Source organism: Danio rerio, chromosome 10 (genome assembly GCF_052040795.2).
Source record: "Danio rerio strain M-AB ecotype USA chromosome 10, GRCz13ab, whole genome shotgun sequence".
Lineage (NCBI taxonomy): Eukaryota > Metazoa > Chordata > Actinopteri > Cypriniformes > Danionidae > Danio > Danio rerio.
The window spans coordinates 39,705,255-39,726,879 of NC_141030.1; the positions used below are offsets into that span (position 1 = coordinate 39,705,255).

At 36.0% G+C, this 21,625-nt stretch overlaps 1 long non-coding RNA gene across 2 annotated transcripts in view; it reads right to left on the reverse strand.

The window, feature by feature from the left end:
- Window positions 1–21,625, reverse strand: part of LOC141376432 (uncharacterized) — a 238,186-nt gene that overhangs the window by 215,320 nt on the left and 1,241 nt on the right. The gene's annotated exons all lie outside the window — the stretch shown is intronic.

Genomic DNA, 21,625 nt, shown 5'->3' on the forward strand with positions numbered 1-21,625 from the left:
CTTTTATCTGAGTATATGTGACAATTTTATGTGGTCTATTTTAATGCTTTTTTGTTGTTGTTTGTGAGGCACTTTGAGTTGCATTTATGTTGGAAAAGTGCTATACAAATAAAATGCATTATTCATTTATTATTATATTACAAAGAGCTTGATTAGCTAGCCCAGGTGTCTGATTGTGGGTGGAAGTAAACTTTGCAGGACACCAGCCCTCCAGGACTGAGTCTGGACACCCCTGATCTAAATAGTCTCTGGGTCAATGCATGTAAAAGGTTGAAGCAGTGGAGTAAAAGTACTAGTACTACACTAACAATGTACTCAAATGTGTACCAAATAATACATAACATTACCAAATCTTGCTTTACAGAATGAATACACATGTTTGACAGGGTTACAGGGTCTGCTGCAAGCTACATCCATACTAGAGACTATTACAAAGAGTGTAATTGAGAACACAGCAAATTAACAATGCAGCTTATATAGCTTATATTTATTTATTTTTATGCAAGAGATGTTTTTCAGCAATAACTTTTTTTGTAACCACGAACTAAAATTACATTATTCTCATGTGGGTACCACACATGTGCTCAAATCCAGCGAATAACATTTCCTGAAACCATTCCTACTTTTCCCTTTGGCATTTTCTCCCTGCTGCGTGTTTATCCAATAGAGAGAGAAAGAGAGAGAGAGAGACTTTATTTGGCTGCTAGTATTTTATGTGTGACATCCTCAAATGGAGATCAAGCTGTGTGGGTTGTGAAACGGCTCTCCTGCGAGTTGTCTACCTTTATCTCCGCATGCTAGCTGCTAAGAACAGCAGGTGGCATGGCTTGTTTACCGCCGCGTGTATTTTCTGACGCATGACAAATGACCAGTGTCATACTAGCTCACATGTGACTGTTGCGTTTTGCATGAGTTTGGTGGGTCGTCTCCTCGCGTCTCTGGGCTCTGGCTCTAATGATGATTTATAAGGCTCATCGCGCTCACGGCCTTGGCCATGTCTCTGTCTCCATCATTTATATTCACTCTCTGCTCTGCTTGGCTTTGCTTGCTTAGGTGGCCTAATTCCACACACTTTCACTTTTCCTAAAGTTTATATAATATACTGCTTCACTAGTGTGTCTTTGTTGCTCTCTTTTCTGCGCCATTATTGTTGATTTATCTTACTTAGCTCTTGGGCATGGTGTAGATATCTAGAAAATAGGACGAAAACAATGTTCCTGGGTAAATAAGAGTTGTATCAACACTAATACATGGCATATTACATCGTCAGAGGAAAAACACTACTGACCTTTCGAATTCTAAAGTCACGACTAAGTAAACCAAAAAAAAAAAGTTTTTAAAACCCACTTGAAACATGCTATAAAAACTTTCTAGATGAATGAATGTCTGTTTGTGCAACACTGCTTTAAGATTAACAGAGAGAAGATTCTCAACATTTCTACACAGTTTTGATAACTAATTTCTAACAACTGATTTTGGCGACGCTGTGGCGCAGAAGGTAGTGCTATCGCCTAACAGCAAGAAGGTCACTGGTTTGAGCCTTGGCTGGGTCAGCTGGCATTTCTGTGTGGAGTTTGCATGTTCTCATCGTGTTCGCGTGGGTTTCCTCGGGGTGCTCAGGTTTCCTCCACAAATCCAAAGATATGCAGTATAGGTGAATTGAGTAAGCTAAATTGTCCGTAGTGTATATCTGTGAATGAGTGTATGGATGTTTCCGAGTGATAAGTGTAAAACCTATGCCGTATAATTTGGCAGTTCATTCCGCTGTGGCGACCCCAGATTAATAAATGGACTAAGCCAAAAAGAGAATGAATCTAAAGTGCAATATAAAGAATTAACTAGGTCAATAAGGTTAGCTAGGCAACTTAGGGTAATTAAGCAAGTCACTGTATGATTATCGTTTGTTCGGCAGACAAAAACATTGCTCAATGGCCCGTTTCCACCGAGTGGTACAGTGCAGTACCACAAAAGAGCCGCCATGCTTAAAATACACAGCCGAGAGATCTTTAACAACGTAAATATATACAGCCTGATCTCACGAGAAAACGTAAGTATTTTACGTTTTGCCAGTTTAGTGGCTAATTCGTACAAATTCGTACGAGTTCAGTCGTACGAAATGGTACGATTTTAAAAAGGAGGCGTGGCACCTGACCCCACCTCTAACCCCAACCGTCATTGGGGGATAAGCAAATCGTACTAAATTGTACGAATTAGATCATACGAATTCATACGAATTAGCCACTAAATGAAAAAGTTGCAAATTGCCGGGAGATTGTGTTGATATATACACATAATAATGAGCCATGGTCGACCCAGGCTCAAACAAACCTTGTTGTCGTCTTGATGAACAGCCACAATGCTAAAAAGAAGAGCAGATTTACCCTGTGCCCCTTAGTTTTTCCGAGCCAGTCTGAAGCGTGAGTGGTTTCGCTTTCTTGCTCATGCTCTACACGCGTCTATATCTGAAATAACAAACTTATTGAGCTGATGATAATAATGTGCGCTTGATCGATGTGCTTTTGAAACCCGAACCTGTCAGAAACTGACAAACGTGAAAGAAGCGCGAAAAAATAAAGGAGAAGCCGGGGAAAAAAGGAGTACATTATTTTTCCAGCAAACGGGAACAAACTGCTATGTTTAACTCTTATCACCACCTTTTGGACTAATATGAACTCAGAATGATGGACTAACCCTCTAACAGAGGCTACATGTGCTGCTTAAGATTAAAGACACAGATGAGAGGTTTTCACTGACTGTAGGCTATAATTTGTGTTGTTTTTACCCAAATAAGGACTAAATGTCTACTGTGTGTAGTTCTTTTGTAGCTGGTAACATATCGGAGAATGTAAGGGGCTGTGTGTGTTCTTATATGTTCATTTAATACAATTACTGACATTACAGTAGGCTATTTCGCACTGTCATTGATCTGCAGTTGTAATCAAATCCTGTTCATAGAAAATAAAAATGTTTAAAAAAAAATTTAAAAATTAAAAACTGCTTTTGTTCTATCTGGAATAAAACAAACTCTCCAGAAGAAAAAAATATTAAAGAAAATACTATAAAAAAATTCTGACAAACATTTTTTTTGAGAAATACATGTTAAAAAAAAAAAAAAAAAAAAAAGAGGGCTAAAAATGTCTTCAATTGAGTATTCTTCAGACTTAAACTTCAACTATATATTCTGAAGCACAATATAAAACAATATCTGTAAAAGGGCAGTGATCAAAATTAGAGACCACTTTCAGGTTCCACAGTTATGGGTGTTAATCTGCATCAGGTAGTAAATTCCTAAAACTATTTAATTGGCAGACGAACCTTTCAGTTTTCACTGCTTTTGCAAGATGGAGAGCTTTTCTAAAGTGACAAACCTGACAGCAGGTTGTCCAGATGAAGGCCAAAGAAATTCTTTCAGTCACAGCAAGTGAAGCTGCTGGTTCAAAATCTGTGATTTCTAGATTACAGCATCTTACAGTTTTAAAATCTCATTCAATACTATAAAAAAGCCTGGTTATCCATGAAATACAAATGCTGTGAGGACAGAATAATGTGGAGAATCTCAGTGGTCAATCAGTTCAACACTGCAGATGAAATTGTCAAGTTCAACTCTGATTGGTGTAAAGATCTGTATCCGCATACAGCATGTGATCTGTATCCAGATCCTATTTTTTTTCCACTCACCCATATATAAATTAAGTATTAAGTGAATTAACCCAGCTTTTTCTAAAAACCCTGGCTAGGGTAAAGAACTAAGAACTCCGGCAACAGAGTGGAGTTTGTATTTCCTGACATTGGATTGCACATGGTTTTCTCTATTCTGATTGGCCAACACCCCTTTATTCTAATAACCGCCCTGTTGATTTGGCACACCTTTGACAGCGCATCACTGTATGTTTTTTGTTTTAAATGGAGATTTTTTTTTTTTTTAATAAAAAAAAATGCCTGTGTACATGCGGACATGACTTAAGATAAATTTTATTGCAAGCCCTGCAGTGACCTTCATCAGCAGAAAGAATCAAAAGAAGCTAACCTTTGCTGAGGAGTACAGCATGTTCTGTGGACAGAGATTTGGTCCAAAGTTCACTTGAGTGATGAAAGGATGTTTATTTATTAAGCTCCACTGGAAAACATTATGTTCATCGTCAAACTGGCGAGTACTGAACGCGTCACTGCAGAAGTCAGTGAAAGGTGGAGGTGAAGTGTCATGGTTGAGGTTTTCTGCAGCAGTGAATGAGCCTCTTATTCAGCAACATGGTAGAGTGAATACAAATGTTTATCAGAAGCCGTTTCAACAACATGCACTTGATTACCTGTAGAAGAGACTAAAGAATAGCGTTAATCACTAGAGGCTAGCGAGACATCAGTTATTCTGGTTCACACCAAATGCGGAGGGAAAAGTCACTTGCTCTAATTCAGCTCGAGTTTAATTGAAATTTGAATTTATAGACGCGATAGGAGGCAGATTCTGCAAATTCACAGCCAACATCTGTCACAACAAAATATGAATGAACCCAAATACAAGTGAACAAAAGTGTTTAATATATTTAAAGCTGGGCATCACAGTGGTGCAGTGGGTAGCATGATCGCATTCGAGCCTCAGCAGGGTCAGTTGGCATTTCTGTGTGGAGTTTGCATGTTCTCCCCGTGTTAGTGTGGGTTTCCTCCGGGTGCTCCGGTTTCCCCCACAAGTCCCAAGACATGCGCTATAGGTAAATTGGGTAAGCTAAATTGTCCGCAGTTTATGTGCGTGACTGAGTGTGTATGGATGTTTTCCAGTGATAAGTTGCAGCTGGAAGGGCATCCGCTGCATAAAACATATGCTGGATAAGTTAGCGGTTCGTTCCGCTGTGGTGACCCCATATTAAAAGGACTAAGCCAAAAAGATAACGAATGAATGAGTATTTAAAGCAGCAGACAAACCTGAAGCTGTAGCAGGTTGAGTCAGGTTCGTGACAGTGAAAACGCTGTCGACAGGTGAATGCAAACGAAGTCCAAAAAGGAGGAAACTCCAGCTTGGAGAAGTGAACTCGCCACCAGCGGGGCTCAACAAGAACAGCCTGACGAGACAAGCATGAACATCAACGAACTGACAAGGTGTAACAGAAGCGCCGACTTGATATAGGCATGGTAATGCACAACAGCTGTAGTGCACTGATGAATCAGCTGACCGGTGCTAATCAACAGGGAATTCATCGGTAACAAATCCACGTGAACGCACAGATGCCAACAGGTAAACACAGAAACAACCGCCGTGCACACCACATGTAACGGAGGCCAGCTAGTAAGTGCTGTGCAGGTAAACCTCACACCTCTGACCTCTAAAGGTGCTCTAGCAACAGACACTAGAGGCCATAGTCTTTAGCCTCCTTGTTAGAGCAACCGACTCCCATGCGGAAGGTCGCCGGTTCGGTCACAGCTCGAGCGAGTTGGGTGGTGTAGGACCGGCGGGGTTACACACATACAAAGCACGCAACACAGACCCATAAACCGTGGCAATGTTATTCAAGCTGCATGACAATAATTCAACGTCAGTTTACATTGATTATGCATGCAACAAAAGTGTAAATTAAGTATTCATGCAATTGTGTGCAATTCTATACAGCGGGGAAAATAAGTATTGAACACGTCATGTTTTTACTTTGGAATAATATTTCTAAAATAGCTGTTGACATGGAATTTAACCAGATTTTGGTAAAAATTCAGAAAATACAAACATAAAAATAAAACAAAACATAGTCATGTGTAATAACAATGAAATGACACGATGATAATTTGACTTCAACGTCCGTTTACATTGATTGTGCAGGTAACAATTGCACAAATACTTAAATTTACACAGCATTAGAGACTAGAGATGTCATGAGAGAGTTTGTTATAACCTTTGAAAAACTAGTAAAAGTTCTATGAAAGTCCAGTGATGTCCTGCAGAATCATATTGAATCAAGGGCCTTTACTACTACAGATATGGCTACTGAAAAAGCGTAAATGATTTAAAGAAATGTTGCACATTTCCGCAGTAAACCAGAACATGGTCTACTACTACAACTACTACTACATCATCATCTATTGGTCAAAACAATTGCTAGTCACTCATTTTGTTCAAATATTTTGCAAGTACATCACACAATAACATTGGTCTTCCATCTTGATTTCTGTGGCGTTTAACAGAACAGACTGTGGGTCAATAAAGAGAAAGAAAGGATCAATACAAACAGCATTTACAAGGTAAAAAAAAAACAACAAAGAAAAAACAAACAAACATTGTTTACCATGTCTGTGCTTTGTAATATTAAGTGTCTGAATTGTTTCACAGCTTCTCCTTCCTACAGTATTGAAATGAGTGTGGTGACTAACAAACACAAGGTGCAGAGGACTGCAGTGAGGAGATGATAGGTTTAATTAACAAACTGCGTGTAAGTGTGAATTTACAAGCGAGGTGAATATTTGATGGGAGCGCGAGTCTGACAGTCACGTGGACGCCACCAGAAAGCCTCGTTCCAGCACAATGCAAACCTGCCTTATCAAAACAGCGCAGATGCGACAATAAACCAACGGAGAAGCCGTGAGACAAAGGACAGAGAAAGAGAGGGAGAAGGGCAGAAAGCAGAGTAAAAGGGTTTGTGGAGAGGGAGACACTTCATATCCATCTCATTACAGTAAATGAGAAACACAAACAGGGAGTGTGAGGCGGACGGAGCTAATGAGCCCAGAGTGCTGAGGTAATTACATCAGAGATGACATATCATCAATAACACCGACCTGATCCAGGACTCGTAACACACACACACACACACACACACACACACACACCTTATCTAGCAAACACAGAATGCACATGCCACATGCTGTAAACATTCTTGAGTACATAAAAACAATGAGTTACGCAATCATTGTACATGTAAGCATTATTTGATTTACTAAATACACTTTATGATTTGTTTCAATAAGAACCAAATTACAAAATTGAACAAAGTTATTTAAAGATCTATTTGCATAGAAACCTCAGGCTGGAAAAACGATATAAACCTTACATGAACAGGTTTCTAATATTACTGATCATTTTTTCTGCACACAACATGCACACATTAAATAAGAATGAGATCAATAGATAGACAGACAAACATACAGATAGACAGACAAAGGTGTGAATGCAGCTTATGTAGCTCGAATTTAAAAATAGTTCACTTTCCAGATAGTGCGGGTTGTTTTGGGCATGTGTGAATGCAGAAATCTTGAGGCAGTTTGTTTTGGTTGTAAGATCCACCCAGTTGGCCCAATGAAGGTGTCCGCTGGTGGATGAAGGTTCACTGCCTGTTCGACCTTTCCAGTGCACAATGTTGATTTACTTCAAATTTAACTCATATCTGACTCCAATTTTGAATATTTAGAATAGTAATATATTTCTTTCATTTTGTCTGACTCCAATCATAAAACATAAAGAAGATTATATCAATATACAAGTTAGATAAATGTTTGAACCTTTTATCTTCACTCGTAACTACTACATTTGTTCATTTGGGTGCTCATGTTGCTTAGAGGAATCGCAGTGGCCGATGGTGTCCCTCACAGTCACACTCTTGTCAGTCTTGATTATAAAACAGAGGTAATGGACTAATACTTTTAGATGGCCGCTCCTATGCTTGCTCATTGTAGAGTATTTTTGATTAGTCCCCCTTAGAAGTACACCCTTGAGTAAACCCAATGTCATTTCTAATCAGAGGTCAAGGCCATTTTTAGAAACTGTAACAGACTACTGTACTCGATAATAATTTCGGTTTAGCCAAACAAGGATACAACATACTCGACTAGAATTAATAATTACAGAGTAAGCAAAATATGTTCAAACATAGCAATTTAATAGTCAGGTATATTTGTATTATACCAATTATTCAGTCAATTTATAAACAATCAATACAAGACAAACCAAAAGATGCATACCAGACTTTAAAATATACATATAAAGCTCCACACTACAGGCTAATCTGGATACAGAATTGCCCCAAACATTTTGAAACTGTCCCTTAAGTAGTCAAACCAAGAATCTCCTCAAGGGGGGAGGGTTGTTGAATAATAAAAGGTATTTGCAATTAGTGGCATGTTAGATCTGAAGAGTTTCTGCCTATGGGGAACAAATGGTCATTTGAATAGAAGCCCCAAAGTAAAAGCAGACCCTTAGCAGTGGTTCAAACGATACCTGAAGTTATATCTCTAATATTTTGATTATGTCTATTTCTGAGGGAATGACACCATTGAACCAGTCGCACTGAGACATTTTAAATGATATTAAACATGATGCAAAAAGTCACTTCCATTGATACAGAAAATTCATACTTTAGAAAAACCTTTCTGTGAGTTGGGTGTAACTACTACATTTGTTCATTTGGGTGCTCTTGTTGCTCAGAGGAATCGCAGCGGCCAATGGTGTCCCTCACAGTCACACTCTTGTCAGTCTTGTAAGTAGTAACTAGAGTATGGAAATGGAAGGGAGTGCAGGAGAGAGCTTTCTCCACATTCTCGCTCCATGAGGTGTGAATGTAGATGTTTGCATAGTCCATGTGGATGCATAAAAATATCTGTAATATCTCAAATCTTACAGTGGTGCTGTCAAAAATATTTGTATTATTTCGCCAAGTATTGATACTGGAATTTTTAAAACGATGCAGTCTTGATGTTGGTTAGTTTCAATACTGGCTTTGTTCCCTCTCATACAAATAACTAACGCCGATACTTAGGGCAAATTACCGGCGATACTTTTAATAACGAGTAATCAAATTAATTTTTCCAGAGTTATAACGCTGTTACCATTACTGAAAATAAAATATGCATTACTATAATTGAGAACATTGAAGCGGTTTTCATGCGGGCTGGGGAGGGACACAACCAACTAGTGATGATGACTGGTGTGTCTGTGAACGTGGTGTAACAGAATCTGATGATTGGCTTAGATAAAGTAAATTTCCATCATTTACCAATCAGCAGTGCGGGTGTTCACACACCAACAATCAGAAGTCAGAACGATGGCAAATCCAACCAACTTATAGGTAGCGTTTGCAAACTGCAAATACAAGCTCTACTTTTCCCTCGTTGAATTGAAAGGCAAGAATGTTTATGTATCGTGCAACTTTCTGTGTCGGTGACAAGTAATTCTAATCTAATCTATTGAAGCACCTCACATCGTCACATGCCACAACAAAATTAGTAGCCAAGCAGGTGATAACGGGAGCTCTGCTAACAAAAGAGGGGACGAAGTCATGACGTCAAAGCAAATAAAACTTCATTTTTCTCCACCGCAAACACTTGATACTCAGTCAGAATTAAACAAAATAATATCTAGATATACAGTTGAGGACATGCAGCTGTTGTCCCTCACACTGTCCCACAACAACATTAGTGTAGATAAGTGTACAGTGTTTTAGATTTAAAAGTCATTTCACAAATTGGATTTTTTAAAGTAACGCAATAGTTACTTTTCTCGGTAATTAGTTACTTTTATAATTATGTAACTCGGTTACTATTTGTGAGAAGTAACTATAACCAATTTCTCTTTTAAAAGAAACATGCCCAACACTGATTATTCAGTGTGTGCAAAGCTGAATGTAGGGAATTGTAGTTCATCACGGGTCTGTAGTTCACCAGCCATCTTTCCCAACATAGATCGATGATGATCTGGACAACAGCAAGAAGCACGGCACATTTTTTGACTAAATTAGCCCTGTTATATAATACAGGATGAGGGAAAGTTAAATTAAAATGCATTGTTAGTCTGCAGTGATGCATACAAATACGATGACCAGAGATTCAGTCAGCCAGTGTAATCATCTCTCATACTAACAAGAGTTGTTTGCAATCTTCATCTCCATTCCTCCTCTCTTTCTTCACTTTCGTGAGTTCCGTGCGAATATTCGCGCAAGTTAATTTTGATCAATGGGCTATATGCATGGAAAGTGTTTTCTTTGTGATAAATTTCCAGTGAAAGGTACTGTAGATGTGACCATTTTCAATTTCAGGACCTTCTTTTTGCAACATTGATAATGTAATTTCAGCTAAATATTGTCCGTTAAATCAACTTAACATTCTTTTAATTTGTTTAACCGCGCTCGCCTTCAGGAGCAGCAGGCGAGTACACAAACTCCTTTGAAAATACTGGCAAATATTTTCAAGACATGGTGTGGAACAATGGAATTGAATATGGTGCTTCTTTTCTGGAGTGAGCCCCACTGCATGTCATATCTAAATCAGCCAGGTAATGAAGATCATTGACTTTAAACAAACCAGATCTTAAATGTGGTGAGTTTATTAAAATGGCATGACAGTTCACCAATACAGTAGCACCTTATTCAAAATTAAGTCTCCGTGCATATAGCCCACTGAATAGGACCAAAATGCAGTGAATTGTCATGACTAGATGAGTCATTGATCGCATTTTCAAATGTCTATCTATACATCCATCTGTTTTTTTTTTTTAATGTCTATACCTGTCAACATTGGGATTTGAAAATAAGGGATATGCCCACCATAATTTATTTATAAGTGTTTTCATTTCTAAACAAAGCGAAAGCACAGAAGACTCACGTTTTAGAGCAAGGGGCGACGCCTGGTGGTTCGGCGGTATGTGTTGGGTATAGTGAGGCTCGGCTGTTAAGAGAAAGACGGGAAAATACCTTTACGGGATGATAGCGGGATAGAACAGTAAAATACAGGAGAATACCAGGAAAAACGGGGGGGTTGACAGGTATGGTCTATTAGTTTATGGGCATGTTCACACCTGTGGTTCAATTCATTTGGTGTGAACAAAGAGCAATAAGAGTGGCAAGGAAAGAAAACCACAGAAAAAAAAAAAAAAGTCAAAATATGGCATTAGTTGCCCTTGTTTCAGACCAAATGAACTGAAAAATAGATGAGAAAAATGTCGGACAAGCATTTAAAAAATAAATAAATAAATAAATAAAATACATAGAAACAAAATATTTTAAATGGTTTTTCCACACGCAATTCAATTTCATCTTGTTTCTGGGAAGATTTCTAGACAGCTCATCCACATACAGTAAAAACCTCCTGTTTCTTCAACGGACAGGACAAATATCCTGTCAAAACATTATCAATAAAGGATAACAGAGAATATCTGGGCCTGAGGGTTCTCTTACATAAGATCCTCTCAGCTAAACCACAAAACTAGTAACTAAAATGTGTGCAAAACAATCTTGCTTTGCAGCTCAAATGAACGTTAAGCAAAAGCCTTCAGTCAACCAGAAGACACTATAGTTTACAGTGGCCTCTCATTTTAACACGGTTCACCTTTTGTGGCCATTTTTTTTTTTCCAATTTGACTTTGTTTTTTTCTGCGTCCTGATTGGCTTTAAATCATTGTCAATCCATCTCCTTCATGTACAGAATGCATTCAGCTTGCCAAATTAAGGGTGCTTTCACACATGCCTTATTTAGTTCGGTTGAATCACACTAGAGTTCGTTTTCCCTCTTGGTGCAGTTCGTTTGGGCAGGTGTGGATGTAGCAGTCATACTCGAGTGCGCACCAAAATCGGACCAAAAAAAAGCATACCAAGACCTCCTTGAAGAGGTGGTTTCAGACCACTTTCAAGCAAACCCTGGAGCGGTTAATTTGTGGTGAGAATATGATCTGAACTTAACAGACCCAACAGCAAAAAGTTCTGTGCCTTTTTGGACTAATCCAACTGCCGTAGGCCAATCCGCTGTGCATTATGGAATATGGAGGAAAAATATTTGTTGACAGCGCTTCACCAACACAGAGAGAGAGAGAGAGAGAGAGAGAGAGAGAGAGAGAGAGAGAGAGAGAGAGAGACACACACACACACCACACACAAAAATATATGAAACATAATAATTTAAAACGTGTGCTGTTCTACAAAGACAGACTTTAAAATATTTTAAAAGATAGCGATTGATGGTACAGATTGCACATATATATATCTGGACATTTAATTAATTGAACGCCATGTTACAAATATTTCAGCGTTGTTAGACGTTTAAAACACACACTCATTTCCAATGACTCCATAAAAATGCAGCAAACTTTTTTTTTTAAAGAGATTTTAAAGAGAGTTAAAGAATTTTAAAGAGAGAGTGTTTGATAGATTTTGAGCTTTGATTTCCCCCGAAAAAAAATGAATTGCTTTATTGACCACTGACCAATGACCGAAATTAATACTGAAATACAAGAGCTTTTTGACAGGTGTGCTCTATTGATCTTCATCACAGACACACACAAACATAGATCAACAACAGCGACACACAGTCAGCCCTGGGTAAATGCCAGAGTCTTTCAGTGATAACACACTCACACACACACACGGCTGAAGCAATCAGACATGATCATGAAAGGCTTCTCCGCAGTTGTTTTCTATTCTTGTCTGGATACTGGGATGAATAACGTTGTGTAAAGAGTGAATGCTGTTTAGGACTATAAATGAACACTACAGTATAAACAGATGCTATGTGCTTATATTTACAGCACATTTGTGTATTTGCCAGACACTTAAAAAAAAATGAGGGTTTATAAAAGCATTCAGTGCATTATACTCTGGAAATCAAAGCCATGGTATTACTTGTACCATGAGTGTTGTACATACTGTATTTACAGAACAACAGATGCACTTTACCAAAGGATTTGCAGGGTTTTGAAATAAATATCTGAATCTTTAATGCTAAAAGCCAAGGTAAGTACCATGTTTTGTTTTGTTTTTTAACAGCAAGCATCCTCGGTAAACTGTAATATATCTAACAGGACCGGTTATGCAGTTTTTGTAATTAAATACTGTTAAATTGGCAGTTTTTGATTCAGGATGCACTGTAAAAAATGTCCACACAATTCCTTTATGTTGTCCCAACACAAATGAAGTGAATTGTTTTTACAAATTTAAGTGGATTGAACATAAAACAAATCAAGTTGACCCAAGAATTGTGTTTCTAGTTCATTTTAATTAAGTAGTTCGAACAACCAGCAAAATGTGTGTTTTTGTTTTGGCCACATCAGCACCTCATGGCTATTTCATATCAATAAAAATAAAACAATATTACTACACAATACAATAAAAGATTATAAAAAAAATTTTTTAAAAAAGCTAACTTAATTTTACATTCCAAAGAGCAAATATGATGATTTTTCAGTACAATATACGATTGGTAACTTTTTATTAATATATTTTTCTGACTACCTATTCAGGCAAAAGGTAGTCAGACAGGCAGGGTGAACAGGAGCTAACGGTACAACATGGTTAATCCAAAAGAGAAATCCAGAAATACAGGCGAATAATCAGGAGAGGCGGCAAAACACAATGGTTTGAAAGAAAAAAAAAAAAAAAAAAAAAAAAAGCAAGACAAGACAAGGAAAAATGCTAGGAAATGCTCACTTACATTAACCAGGACTCTGCAACAATGTTTGTATGCTGTTTTTATAGACTATTTAGAGGGATGTAAACAGTAACAATGGTCATAACATATTTCCTGTTTTACTTTTTTTAATTTCCGTAGCTCCCGAGAATCCTAAAAAAGTCCATATATTGATAAATAACGTTATGACAGCTGTTAGCATTGGAATATGGTGTATGTGCATGATGGGATCTGTAGTTCGTCAAAGTAGCAGATTTGTAGTTCAAATGCACATACTAGATTACTGGTGATCATGACACAATAAAAACTATAGCATCTAACGCATTACGAGTAACGCGAGTTACGTAAAATTACTTTTGCCGGCAGCTAGCTCTCTGCAACTCTCACATGGTCGCCCACTGAAGCTAAGCAGGGCTGCGCCCGATCAGTACCTGGATGGGAGACCACATGGGAAAGCTAGGTTGCTGCCGGAAGCGGTGTTAGTGAGGCCAGCAGGGGGCACCCAACCTGCGGTCTGTGTGGGACCTAATGCCCCAGTATAGTGACGGGGACGCTACACTGCTCAGTGAGCGCCGTCTTTCGAATGAGACGTTAAACCGAGGTCCCGACTCTCTGTGGTCGTTAAAAATTCCAGGATGTCCTTCGAAAAGGAGTAGGGGTTTAACCCTGGCATTCTGGCCTCTGTCCATCATGGCCTGCTAACCATACCCATATTCAATTGTCTCCTCTCCACCAATCAGCTGGTGTGTGGTGTGCGTTCTGGCGCAAAATGGTTGCAGTCGCGTCATCAAGGTGGATGCTGCACACTGGTAGTGGATGCTGCACACTGGTGGTGGATGAGGAGACCCCCCCCCCTTTGAGTGCCCAGGAAAGCGCTATATAAAAAAGGAATTATTATTATTATTTAGTATAAAGTAAAATGACTCATTACTATTAAAAAGTAAGAATATTTAGTAATAGGTTCTTTTTTTAATAAATGTCATGAGTTAATTAGTTTAATTATTAATTAACTTTCAAAAATAAATTGCTGAAATAAAATTAGTCACAACAAAACACGCACCGAATGACAGAATGTGTTCATTATTTGGAACATATCGAAAAAAGAACATTAGTCTCAATGGAAACTGATTTTACTTAAGACAAATAGTAAACAAACAGCAATCACATTGCTTTAAAATTCAATAACCAGTATATACGGCATGGAGAGCTCAGGGATAAGGAAGATAATATTATCCTACAATAATTTGTTTTTTTTTTTCAAAGGTAAATGTAGGTATAGGTTACAGTGGGTTTTTAATTGCAGAACTCCTTTATTTAAAAAAAAAAAAAAAAAAGTTCTGAAAGAGATCAAGTCTCAGCCAAGTATTAAAAACACATTACTTGCCATAAAAAAAGTAACGCAACTAGCTATTTTTTGAGAGAGTAACTCAATATTGTAATGCATTACCTTCAAAAGTAATTTTCCTCAACATTAAGACAACATGATTATGGCAATCAAAGTAACAAAACAACCAATAAAAGGTGTGGAATTACAATGGTTTTTAAAAGAAATTAATTTTTTTAAAATAATAATTTATAGTATTATCAATTAATATTTAGCAAAAATGTGTTACATTGATTTTAAAAAAATGTGAGTGTAAATACATTTAGGTACAGAACACAATCTGTAAATGATGTCATCTATTTATTAAATATTCCTGAAACTAATATCACCCGCACCACCACAAAAAGTGTGAATTGTAACAGTGTTTATTTTTCTTGCAATTGTGATTTAAAGTTTCCAACTACCTATTTGCATAAGATTTCTTTATTTACAATGGATCAACACGATTTTCAAAAAAAGTTTAGTATTACTACACACAGTGCCAGCGCAAGCGTGTGTACCTGGATGACAAAAGACAAAAAGCAAATGTTCCTCTGACCTCAGTGGAGCATGAAGCTGAACTGAGCAAACTGGGCTTCACAACCCAGAAAATGAAATCAAACAGACTATTTGGACAGAACAAGGATCAGGACTTCATTATTCACTTGATACACACAATAAAAACATGGAAAAACTGAGCCATGGCATCTCAATTGTAGCAAAAGGCTTTAAAAAAGAAATGATTGCGTGTGAGAGTGAGAGAGACGAGTTTCTTTCAACTCTGCGCGACTAAAAATGTTTGTTCAGCTGTTTAATGCATTATGGTTCTTGGCTCTGATTAAAATGAGATCGTTCAACCCCTAATTCTGTGCATACACCAACTAAAAGCCATTCAATTACGTGATAGTACAACATTGATATGCTCTGCAGGGTGCTTTTCACATCTGCTCGCAGGAGTTATTACAGCAGGCACTGAAAAAAATTTCACTGAAAATTGACTGGAGAAACTTAAATGATCCTTTATCGTTTGCTTCTCCGTTTATATAATCTAATTTCTCGCCATTTTCTACAATAGGAGCCCTCCTGAGATGTGGGACTTAACACTGGGTGAAATATCCCAGTATTTGGATTAAAGGATCCAAGCAGAAAATGCTGTTGACTATGCAAGTCAAAATGTATTATCTGAAACTGGAGATCAATAGAAAGACATTAATAAGACCATTTAAAGCTATAATACAGGCAAAAATGAAAACCCTGTCATCATCATTTACTCGCTCTTCACTTGTTCGAAACCAGTCTGACTTTCTTTTCTGTTGAACACAAAAGATGATATATTAAAGAAAGCTGAAAACCTGGAACTATTGCCATCTATATTTGTAGGAGGTCAATGGTTACAGCTTTTCAGCTTTCTTCAAAATGTAAACTAATTTACCAAGTTTGTTTATTTGAATTTTTATTTTTATTTTATTTTTTTTTGCAAATGTCAACTTTGCCATGAAAAAAATTATTTACTCCAAAATAGTCAAATGTTCTTTCTATGTTTTTGGTGTATGCTTGTATTTTACAAAAGTGTAAAAATACTCAAATGTTAATGATTTTAAACTATTATATTTGTTTTACCAAAGTCACACAAGTGCCAATTTCACGGTCACATCCATAGCCAAGCTTTTCCCTCATAAATGTAAAATAAAATAACATCGATTTTGTTTGTTCTATAGAGCCAACTTGTATCCTTTTGATTGGCATTATTTCTTTTGGGTTGTGCAGTTTAATTTACCTGCATGTTGTGTACTATAAACTCACAGACCTTTTGTCACATCCATGACATGTTTAATATTTTCCTAATTTTAAATCTAAAAATAAAGTTTACAGATGAATATTTTTTCTGATCCCTTAACTCTGTGGTGAGACATTTTGGAAAATAGAAACCGATGTTTTAATAATGTTTAGACTTTGTGTATTTATGCTTTGAGATTTACTGCAAACGTCACATCCATAATGCTATAATTGCTCAATTCTCTCATAAAGTTCCAGGTAGTAAGTTTGCTTTGTAATTTACAATAAGAAGCAAACTTCATTCAAGCAAGGATTAGTAAAATCAGGAATCGGAGTTATTTTTTAAATCTAAATATTAAGACAAGTGCATTTAAAATTGCACAAATTAGGTTATAAGCAGTGTTCATTAGTAATCAAAAACTGTTTAAAAAAAATTTATAACACAATTTACTAAACTTTATGAAACATGATTTTTTTTGTCCGTGTATCATCCAGTGATTTGAATATTTAATTTGGTCTAGAAAATTAGTTTGTTTATTCTAGGCACCAAAAAAAAAAAAAAAAAAAAAAAAAAGTTCATCTGTTATCCTGTTTTCAACTCAAAACGGACAGTAAATACACACAAAAAGCAAAAATGATATAAATTAAGTTGGGAAAAGGCAATAAAACCAGTGATCTTTGGCAAATGTGGCATTTCCTGATCTACAGTATAGCCAACATTTCAATAAACAAGTTTAGAGTCATGTTTGACACCTAAGAAAACTGTTTTTATTAGTATTTATTTATTAGACACTAGTATCTTTTATAACCATAACTAGTAACAATTCTTATGTGGACTAGTCAGTTTTGCTTTATTAATCATTGTATGTTATGAATAGTCCAAGTGGAAGAATCGATTTAGGCTTGGGCCGGTTTAAGATTCTGATGGTATGATAACCTTAAATAAAAATATCACGGTTTCACAGTATCACGGTTTTGTGATTACTGCTCCAAAATATATTCTTTTTAAATTTCTGGGTAGAAAAATAAAACTTTTCCCTTTTGAAAATAATATATTGAATTTTTTGAAACATTTACAATATAGTGGGACAGTAAACATATCAGGCTAAATAATGAAAATTAATCATTGACTTCTGCTCTGTTCATTACTTTCAAAAACACAGACTTCTCTACAATTTAAAATGACATATTTTCTGCTGAATATACTGTTGTCTGAAAAAAAATTAAAAAAAAAAAAAGCAAATCACATACCTTAGGAACAATATTACAGAATTTTTGGCGGTTTTAAAACCTTCACTAAATATGTACTAGTATATTTTAAATAAGTTATAGTATACATTTCATAAGTACTAGTAGCTATTGAACAATCATTAGTACCTATTAAATATATTCTAGTATCTAATGAACAAGTACTAGTATCTATTAATTAGGTACTAGTGCATCATTAATAGATAATAGTACCTAACGATTAACCACTAGTGCATAAAATATGTACTAGGCTCAGCGGGAATACATATAGTCAACACTGAATAGATGATCTCAATGACAGATTTCATAGAAATCAATAGAAAAAAAATTGTAATGTATTATAAGTAACAACAGAACAGTTACTGGTTACTATTAAGAAAAGTACTAGTATTTAATAAATAAGAGCTAGAATGTATTTAATAAAAATTAGTATCTAATGAATAAATACTACCTATTTAATAGATACTAGCATCTAATGAATGAGTACTAGTATCAAATAAAAATGAACTAGTCTAATAATCAAACAGTAATATATATTTAAAAAGCACATCTAAACGATAGACACTAGTATGTAATGAAAAAGCATGAGTATGGTGTCTAATGAAAAAGCATTGGTATCTAATAATAATAATAATAATAATAATAATAATAATTCCTTACATTTATTTAGTGCTTTTCTGGGCACTCAAAGTGCTTTACACTTTGGGGGAATCTCCTCATTCACCACCAGTGTGCAGAATCCACCTGGATGATGCGACGGCAGCCATATTCTAATGAATAAGCACTAGTATCTAATGAATAAACACTATCATCTAATGAATAAGTACTAGTACTTAAATGAAAAAGATACTAGTATCTAAAAAAAAAATACTTGCACCCTTAAAATAAATACTAGTACGTGTTCGATTAAAATGTCAAAACAAACATAGGGTTTCCTGGAGAGGAGAAGTATCCAAAGCTCATCAGCTGGTCACGGGGTACCTCAGGGATCTGTTCTTGATCCCCTACTATTTTCTATTAACACCACATCCCTGGGAACCATCATCCAATCACATGGTTTTTCTCATTGTTATGCTGATGACGCACAGCTCTATCTTTCATTTCATCAAGATGACCAAATGGTGGCTGCAAAGTTCTCACCATATCTGGAGGATATCTCGGCTTGTCACTCCACAAATCACTCCATATATATTATATTAAGAAGAGGGGAAAAAAACACTGAATTTATTAAAGTGTGCTTCACACAGGTGAGCTTGACAAACCCCCTATAGAAACACTCTTCTCTTACACAAAAAAAAAAAAAAAAACTCCACCTCCATACTCTAGCACTTAATTGCCTCTTCTTGTCTAAATGTAAAATGTACTACATATTTAGTTGACTAATCGGCACTTGGAAAACGAATTGTGAAGTTGACTGAAGCTGAAATCAATTTGTTTGCTTTTTTGAACAAAGAGAAAATGCCTGAATAAAAACAGTTTTGACTTTGATCCCCCCCAATCTTGAGGTTGGTCTAGCTGCAGACTCTGAGCTGCATCCAATGTGGTTTAAAGGCACTGACCTATCTCCCTAACCCTACCCCTCACAGTGACGTCACTTGCTCCATTGAGTGCATGGTGTCTGACATTGCAACTTTAAGCGATGCGATCTCAGCTTGCATCATTAAGACTGCATTTAGATATTATTGCTCAAGTTTCATTTTCCAGAACAAACTGAATAACATGGAAGACATACAAAATAATCTATACTTAATATTCCTATCATTTGTGGCATAAGACATTATTGGCTTTACAATGTATTTTGGATATCACCAGAAATCTACCCATACAACTTAAAACCGGAGCACCCAGAGGAAACCAGAACATGCAACTCATCACAGAAATGTCAACTGACCGAGCTGGGAGACGAACCAGCGACCTTCTTGTTGTGAGCCGACAGTGCTAACCACTGAGCCACCATGTCTCCAGCTGAATTGATTTTATCCAATTTAAAAAAAGAAATCATGACAAATATAGCCAAATAAGGAAGATGGTTAAATATTTAAACACTCCATGTTCTTGAAAAACATTTCACCCACAAGCAACAACAAACGACATTCACAAAAATACAAGATCATACAAGCCTTAGATCACAGGGTGCAGCAACAGCAGTTGTTGAGACAAGTATGAAACACAACAGCAGTTATAAAGAAATAAAGCACATGTATGAGAAGCATTGATTGTCCCACAGGACCTCGCAGAAGCAGCTGCTTTACAGACACAATACAACATTAATATTCATATGCAGACATGGGAACGCTTCTTAAAAGTTATGAACACAATCCGTTTTCATTTATCACTAGGATTAATCTGATGATACAACCAAGCTCAAAATAATAGAAAAGCGGCCTAATTAACATGAAAACTCTGTTATATACTGTAGCATTTAAATATGTGCTATAAGATACAGCACATTTAATGCCATTTTCTTCCTTGTGGCACAAGAAATAATATGGGAGCTCAAATAATGCTTTTCTTGTTTGTTGTTGTTGACTAGTGGGAAACATTTCCATGTAAATTCTGGAAATTAATAGTCTCTCACAAATATCATACAGCAGTTCTCCTTTCACAGATGCAGATTTGTTTCATCAAAAAATAAATTGCTCTTTCTTCTCGGTGCAATTTCACGCAGCAAACCAAACAACAGACACATTAACCTTGCAAATCCTTTAAATCCTTATGAAGGACATTCTGATTTTAATAAACTTTTCTGGGACATTAATTAAACACTGCATTTATTAAAAAAAAATCTCATTTTAAATCTGCAGTAACCTAATGTGAATGCATTGCATTGGGGCCGCTGGAGAAAGATGAATGCAGGTTATCTCTAAACAGTCATTATATTTACCTAGAGATTCTAGTCCCGAGAGATCTTGACCAACCACATAGATAATAAAAGAACTAAACCAGAGGCGACAACAGAGTCAAATGTGGGGACCATTTTTGTCAAGTGCCTGTATAAAACATAGATTGTTAAGTAGAACAACGTCACCATCTACTGGGGATCCTAATACACCATAATTTCAAGAGATTCTCAATGCATTTCTGACATCAAAATAGACATACATATCATGTGTTGAGGAACAAACCGAAAATAATCCAGTTAATGAATAAAATCACTCAAATATCATTACCAAAATTATTTAAAATGAGAAACCATTAACAATACTTTATATAAAACAAATGTTTATACTGTAAACAATTTAAATGACAAAAAGTCAAGACAACACTTTATGTTGCTTTTACTTGTTTTAATAAAGTTAATCAGGTTTCAACTATATTTTTAGTTTATACAAAAATGTAATTTAATATTTTAGTCAATTTGATTAATGCAAGTTTAAATAAAAATGCAAGTCAGCAATGTAATGTAATTTTCATTTAATGCCATGCCCGCAACAAATGCTATTTTCATGGCAAGAACATTTCAATAATAAATATACATTCACATACAAATGAATGAATACATAAATTTAAAAAGATTTTTAGTGTTAATATATGACAAAAAAAAATAATAATAAAAAAATAAAAAATAAACTTTTTGTGGAGTTAAACACAAAAAGGCATGGGTTAATCTTGTATGCCCAATATGACATCTGTCAAAAATAAGTTGATCAAGTCTAGTCTTAAAATGTCTACAACTGTTTGAGATTTCAGACTGCATTTTATACAGTTTATTACTTTCCAATGCATCCTATTCCTCTTGCCACTTATTTATAATGTTAAAATGATAAAAGGTCTCTGCAAGACTTTTTACAGCGTACAATACATACATACATACATGCATACACACAATAATAATAATAATAATAATAATAATAATAATAACCAACAACAACAACA